Source organism: Oncorhynchus tshawytscha, linkage group LG13 (assembly GCF_018296145.1).
Source record: "Oncorhynchus tshawytscha isolate Ot180627B linkage group LG13, Otsh_v2.0, whole genome shotgun sequence".
Lineage (NCBI taxonomy): Eukaryota > Metazoa > Chordata > Actinopteri > Salmoniformes > Salmonidae > Oncorhynchus > Oncorhynchus tshawytscha.
The window spans coordinates 503,435-511,152 of record NC_056441.1 but is presented as its reverse complement, the minus strand read 5'-3'; positions in this window follow the sequence as shown (position 1 = coordinate 511,152).

Below are 7,718 nucleotides of genomic sequence, written 5' to 3'. Positions count from 1 at the left end.
TGTGTACCAGAGTCCTAGCTAGCTAGCTGGTACAGTGTGTGTGTCCCCACCTCCTGCCTGTGTACCAGAGTCCTAGCTAGCTAGCTGGTACAGTGTGTGTGTCCCCACCTCCTGCCTGTGTACCAGAGTCCTAGCTAGCTAGCTAGTACAGTGTGTGTGTCCCCACCTCATGCCTGTGTACCAGAGTCCTAGCTAGCTAGCTGGTACAGTGTGTGCCCCACCTCCCACCTATGTACCAGAGTCCTAGCTAGCTAGCTGGTACAGTGTCGCCCCACCTCCCACCTATGTACCAGAGTCCTAGCTAGCTAGCTGGTACAGTGTCACCCCCACCTCCTGCCTGTGTACCAGAGTCCTAGCTAGCTAGCTGGTACAGTGTCGCCCCCCACCTCCTGCCTGTGTACCGGAGTCCTAGCTAGCTAGCTGGTACAGTGTCGCCCCCCACCTCCCGCCTGTGTACCGGGGTCCTAGCTAGCTGGGTACAGTGTCGTCCACCTCCCGCCTGTGTACCGGGGTCCTAGCTAGCTGGTACAGTGTCGTCCACCTCCCGCCTGTGTACCGGGGTCCTAGCTAGCTGGTACAGTGTCGCCCCCACCTCCCGCCTGTGTACCGGGGTCCTAGCTTAAATATGGACCAATTGAAGTATAAAGAGGGGTGAAGGTATGAAGTACTTAGACACCAGTAGAGACAGTATGACATGAAGTACTTAAACACCAGTAGAGACAGTATGAGACATGAAGTACTTCCGGACACCAGTATGAGACATGAAGTACTTAAACACCAGTAGAGACAGTATGACAGGAAGTACTTCCAGACACCAGTATGAGATATTAAGTACTTCCAGACACCAGTATGAGATATTAAGTACTTCCAGACACCAGTATAAGACATTAAGTACTTAGACACCAGTAGAGACAGTATGACATGAAGTGCTTCCAGACACCAGTAGGGACAGAATGACATGAAGTACTTCTAGACACCAGTATGAGATATTAAGTACTTCCAGACACCAGTATAAGACATTAAGTACTTAGACACCAGTAGAGAAAGTATGACAGGAAGTACTTCCAGACACCAGTATGAGACAGGAAGTACTTAGACACCAGTAGCTTTGTGCTCTGCTGTGTATGAGAGGGTTCTTATCTTAACCTCTTTTCTTCCATCCTATCTGGTGGGAAAAGGCTGTGCCATATGTACAGAACACAAGGGCTTTTCCTAATGTGTCATTTTTCTGGGATTGATTGCACTGTCAGGCTGGATCCTATATGTTATCTTTGTCTTTTCATGATTGTTTTTTAAAAAGACCGTTTAGTTGAATGTGAAGTGTAATTCCTGGTTGTGACTTTAGTTGGAAGTCGATGTGCTGATAAGGGAGAGGTGGGTGGGGAGGTACTGAAGATGAGATGTGGAGCAGCTTTAATTCATGTCAGTCATTTTAAAGGTATCAGGAACTGAATGGTATTGCCTTAACCTGTAGTATATTAGTATGTGCATTTATTTACATCTCTTGTGATAGTTTTCAGATCAAGGGCTGGGGAGTTACCGCATCCATCCTATTGCAAGTTTGGTTCTAAAAAAATGCATTTAGTCTCTTGACTGACGACCGTACTCATACAGTATGATTTAAAGAATGGGCGGGTTACTACTTCTGATTGGTACTTTATCACTCACTGTATATAGCCTTGAATGAGCAGAAGGACTGGGCTTGAAGATTGAGGGCTGACAGCCTGCCTACGCTTTAGCTGAAATCAAATGGACTGTATTATTGGTAGCTTTTGAGTGTGTAAAGAAGAGCGTTGCCGAATGGAGGCTCTTAGCACAGTGTTTTACAGCCCATAGTTCTCTGTAGACTAGATCAGTCAAGTCTGGTGGCGCTGCACTCACCTGACTCTCTCTGTTGATCATTAACCTTTTTAAAAGATGATTCAATCATGTATTTATACCTTCTCCTTCAGAAGAATGATATAAGAATGATTTTGTTTATGAAGAAATGAAATGATTTTTCAAGGTTTGTTGAAATAAAACAATATAACTCCTAATGCTTTACTGCAACTACGACCAGTTTCTTATTAGACAGCAATTCAACACATTCACAGCAATTCATGTATACATAATAGGACTGGGGCGATTTCGCCTAAAAATTATATCTCCATTATTATTATTATTTTTTGTTCAAATTTATGGCTAATTCACAATATATAAAGATTAAATGTTTTCTCTTTGTTGTACAATAACAGTCAAATACACTGCATTTAAAACAGTCAGCTATAATGTAATTAATTCAGGGCTTGTTAAGTTATACCTAGGCTAGATATAAACCTTCCACAACCATAAGACCCACTAATAATTACATTATTTTTATCAAAATAGTTTAATCAGCTGTTTTACAAAAATCACTGTCGCTTTCAAGTCTGTCTGAAAATACGCTTTTGTTACAAAATTTAACCAGAGCCATGCATAACACACACACACTAATAATGACTAACTTTTTCTAGCAGGCATTATAGAAAATTAACACCGGTCTCAACCATCTCTCAAGCACAAGCCCACGTGCTAGTGAGTAGCCAGCTCATCTCTATGGGAATCTAGTGAGTAGCCAGCTCATCTCTATGGGAATCTAGTGAGTAGCCAGCTAGTGAGTAGCCAGCTCATCTCAATGGGAATCTAGTGAGTAGCCAGCTCATCTCTATGGGAATCTAGTGAGTAGTCAGCTCATCTCTATGGCTCATCTCAATGGGAAGCTAGTGAGTAGCCAGCTCATCTCAATGGGAATCTAGTGAGTAGCCAGCTCATCTCTATGGGAATCTAGTGAGTAGCCAGCTAGTGAGTAGCCAGCTCATCTCAATGGGAATCTAGTGAGTAGCCAGCTCATCTCTATGGGAATCTAGTGAGTAGCCAGCTCCAGCTCTCTCTATGGGAATCTAGTGAGTAGTCAGCTAGTGAGTAGCCAGCTCATCTCTATGGGAATCTAGTGAGTAGCCAGCTCATCTCTATGGGAATCTAGTGAGTAGTCAGCTAGTGAGTAGCCAGCTCATCTCAATGGGAATCTAGTGACTAGCCAGCTCATCTCTATGGGAATCTAGTGAGTGTGAGTAGCCAGCTCATCTCTATGGGAATCTAGTGAGTAGTCAGCAGCTCATCTCTATGGGAATCTAGTGAGTAGCCAGCTCATCTCTATGGGAATCTAGTGAGTAGCCAGCTCATCTCTATGGGAATCTAGTAAGTAGCCAGCTCATCTCTATGGGAATCTAGTGAGTTGCCAGCTAGTGAGTAGCCAGCTCATCTCTATGGGAATCTAGTGGTTAGTAGCTGGCTGGTGTGTTTACGGACATATTCAATCAATCCCTATCCCAGTCTGTTGTTCCCACATGCTTCAAGAGGGCCACCATTGTTCCTGTTCCCAAGAAAGCTAAGGTAACTGAGCTAAACGACTACCGCCCCGTAGCACTCACTTCCGTCATCATGAAGTGCTTTGAGAGACTAGTCAAGGACCATATCACCTCCACCCTACCTGACACCCTAGACCCACTCCAATTTGCTTACCGCCCAAATAGGTCCACAGACGATGCAATCTCAACCACACTGCACACTGCCCTAACCCATCTGGACAAGAGGAATACCTATGTGAGAATGCTGTTCATCGACTACAGCTCAGCATTTAACACCATAGTACCCTCCAAACTCGTCATCAAGCTCGAGACCCTGGGTCTCGACCCCGCCCTGTGCAACTGGGTACTGGACTTCCTGACGGGCCGCCCCCAGGTGGTGAGGGTAGGCAACAACATTTCCACCCCGCTGATCCTCAACACTGGGGCCCCACAAGGGTGTGTTCTGAGCCCTCTCCTGTACTCCCTGTTCACCCACGACTGCGTGGCCACGCACGCCTCCAACTCAATCATCAAGTTTGCGGACGACACAACAGTGGTAGGGCTTGATTACCAACAACGACGAGACGGCCTACAGGGAGGAGGTGAGGGCCCTCGGAGTGTGGTGTCAGGAAAATAACCTCACACTCAACGTCAACAAAACTAAGGAGATGATTGTGGACTTCAGGAAACAGCAGAGGGAACACCCCACTATCCACATTGATGGAACAGTAGTGGAGAGGGTAGTAAGTTTTAAGTTCCTCGGCGTACACATCACAGACAAACTGAATTGGTCCACCCACACAGACAGCATCGTGAAGAAGGCGCAGCAGCGCCTCTTCAACCTCAGGAGGCTGAAGAAATTTGGCTTGTCACCAAAAGCACTCACAAACTTCTACAGATGCACAATCGAGAGCATCCTGTCAGGCTGTATCACCGCCTGGTACGGCAACTGCTCCGCCCACAACCGTAAGGCTCTCCAGAGGGTAGTGAGGTCTGCACAACGCATCACCGGGGGCAAACTACCTGCCCTCCAGGACACCTACACCACCCGATGTCACAGGAAGGCCATAAAGATCATCAAGGACAACAACCACCCGAGCCACTGCCTGTTCACCCCGCTATCATCCAGAAGGCGAGGTCAGTACAAGTGCATCAAAGCTAGGACCGAGAGACTGAAAAACAGCTTCTATCTCAAGGCCATCAGACTGTTAAACAGCCACCACTAACATTGAGTGGGTGCTGCCAACACACTGACTCAACTCCAGCCACTTTAATAATGGGAATTGATGGGAAATGATGTAAAATATATCACTAGCCACTTTAAACAATGCTACCTAATATAATGTTTACATACCCTACATTATTCATCTCATATGTATATGTATATACTGTACTCTATATCATCGACTGCATCCTTATGTAATACATGTATCACTAGCCACTTTAACTATGCCACTTTGTTTACATACTCATCTCATATGTATATACTGCACTCAATACCATCTACTGTATCTTGCCTATGCCGCTCTGTACCATCACTCACTCATATATCTTTATGTACATATTCTTTATCCCCTTACACTTGTGTCTATAAGGTAGTAGTTTTGGAATTGTTAGCTAGATTACTTGTTGGTTATTACTGCATTGTCGGAACTAGAAGCACAAGCATTAACATTAACATCTGCTAACCATGTGTATGTGACAAATAAAATGTGATTTGATTTAGTGAGTAGCCAGCTCATCTCTATGGGAATCTAGTGAGTAGCCAGCTAGTGGGTAGCCAGCTCATCTCTATGGGAATCTAGTAAGTAGCCAGCTCATCTCTATGGGAATCTAGTAAGTAGCCAGCTCATCTCTATGGGAATCTAGTGAGTAGCCAGCTAGTAAGTAGCCAGCTCATCTCTATGGGAATCTAGTGAGTAGCCAGCTCATCTCTATGGGAATCTAGTGAGTAGCCAGCTCATCTCTATGGGAATCTAGTAAGTAGCCAGCTCATCTCTATGGGAATCTAGTGAGTAGCCAGCTAGTGAGTAGCCAGCTAGTGAGTAGCCAGCTCATCTCTATGGGAATCTAGTGAGTAGCCAGCTAGTGAGTAGCCAGCTCATCTCTATGGGAATCTAGTGATGAGCCAGCTCATCTCTATGGGAATCTAGCCAGCTCTGATCTATAAACGCAACAATTTCAACAACTTTACTGAGTTATAGTTCATATAAGGAAATCAGTCAATTAAAATAAATGTATTAGGCCCTGATGACTGGGCAGGGGCATAGACATGGATGCCAATCAGAATGAGTTTTCCCCCCACCAAAGGGCTTTATTACAGAAATATTCAATTTCATCAGCTGTCCGGCTGGCTGGTCTCAGACGATCCCGCAGGTGAAGAAGCCGGATGTGGAGGTCCTGGGCTGGCGTGGTTAACCGTAGTCTGCGGTTGTGAGGCCGGTTGGACGTACTGCCAAATTCTTTAAAACAACAGAGACTGCTTATGGTAGAGAAATTAACATTAAATTATCTGGCAACAGCTCTGGTAGACATTCCTGCAGTCAGAATGCTAATTTTACGCTCCCTCAACTTGTGGCATTGTGTTGGGTAAAACAACTGCACATTTTAGTGGCATTTTGTCCACAGCACAAGGTGCACCTGTGTAACAATCATGCTATTTAATCAGCTTCTTGATATGCCACACCTGTCAGGTGGATGGATTATCTTGGCAACGGAGAAATGCTCACTAACAGGGACGTAAACAAATTTGTGCACCAAATTGAGAGAAGCTTTTTGTGCGTATGGATAATTTCTGGGATCTTTTATTTTAGCTCATGAAACATGGGACCAACACTTTACATGTTGCGTTTTATATATTTTTTCTGCATATTTCCTTGCTAACATGGTAGACAGTTGAATCGTTAGGAAAACCCCTTCAACTGTTTGAACAGCATGCAAGCCTGTCCACTTTGTTCAGATGTTGAAATCAAGTGGCCTAACTTATTTCTCATCATGAGAACTAGTTACCAATTCCTTTTATAATTGTTTTATGCTTATTGCACATTTATAAAACACACAGACAGCTAGTATAAGCATTTGGCTAAAATGCTGCCGTACATGATGAATACAACAGGTGTAGTAGACCTTACAGTGAAATGCTGAATACAACAGGTGTAGTAGACCTTACAGTGAAATGCTGAATACAACAGGTGTAGTAGACCTTACAGTGAAATGATGAATACAACAGGTGTAGTAGACCTTACAGTGAAATGATGAATACAACCGGTGTAGTAGACCTTACAGTGAAATGCTGATTACAACAGGTGTAGGTAGACCTCCTAGTGAAATGCTGAATACAACAGGTGTAGGTAGACCTCCTAGTGAAATGCTGAATACAACAGGTGTAGTAGACCTTACAGTGAAATGCTGAATACAACAGGTGTAGTAGACCGTACAGTGAAATGCTGAATACAACAGGTGTAGTAGACCTTACAGTGAAATGCTGAATACAACAGGTGTAGTAGACCTTACAGTGAAATGCTGAATACAACAGGTGTAGTAGACCTTACAGTGAAATGCTGAATACAACAGGTGTAGTAGACCTTACAGTGAAATGATGAATACAACAGGTGTAGTAGACCTTACAGTGAAATGCTGATTACAACAGGTGTAGGTAGACCTCACAGTGAAATGCTGAATACAACAGGTGTAGTAGACCTTACAGTGAAATGATGAATACAACCGGTGTAGACAGATAGTCTGGGTAGCCATTTGATTAGATGTTCAGGAGTTTTATGGCTTGGGGGATAGAAGCTGTTTAGAAGCCTTTTGGACCTAGACTTGGCGCTAAACAGTTGCCATACCAGGCAGTGATGCAACCAGTCAGGATGCTCTCGATGGTGCAGCTGTACAGGATCTGAGGACCCATGCCAAATCTTTTCAGTCTCCTGAGGGAGAATAGGTTTTGTCGTGGCCTTTTCACGACTGTCTTGGTGTGCTTGGACCATGTTAGTTTGTTGGTGATGTGGACGCCAAGGAACTTGAAGCTCTCAACCTGCTCCACTACAGCCCCATCGATGAGAATGGGGGCGTGCTCGGTCCTCCTTTTTCCTTGGTCCACAATCATCTCCTTTGTCTTGATCACATTGAGGGAGAGGTTGTTTTCCTGGCACCACACGGCCAGGTCTCTGACCTCCTCCCTATAGGCAGTCTCATTGTCGGTGAACAGGCCTACCACTGTTGTCATCGGCTAACTTAATGTCACCAAAGCCCCATATACTACCCATCATTGCGGCCTGTATGCTCTCGTTGGCTGGCCCTTGCTTCATATTTGTCGCCAAACCCACTTGCTCCAGGTCATCTAAAAGTATT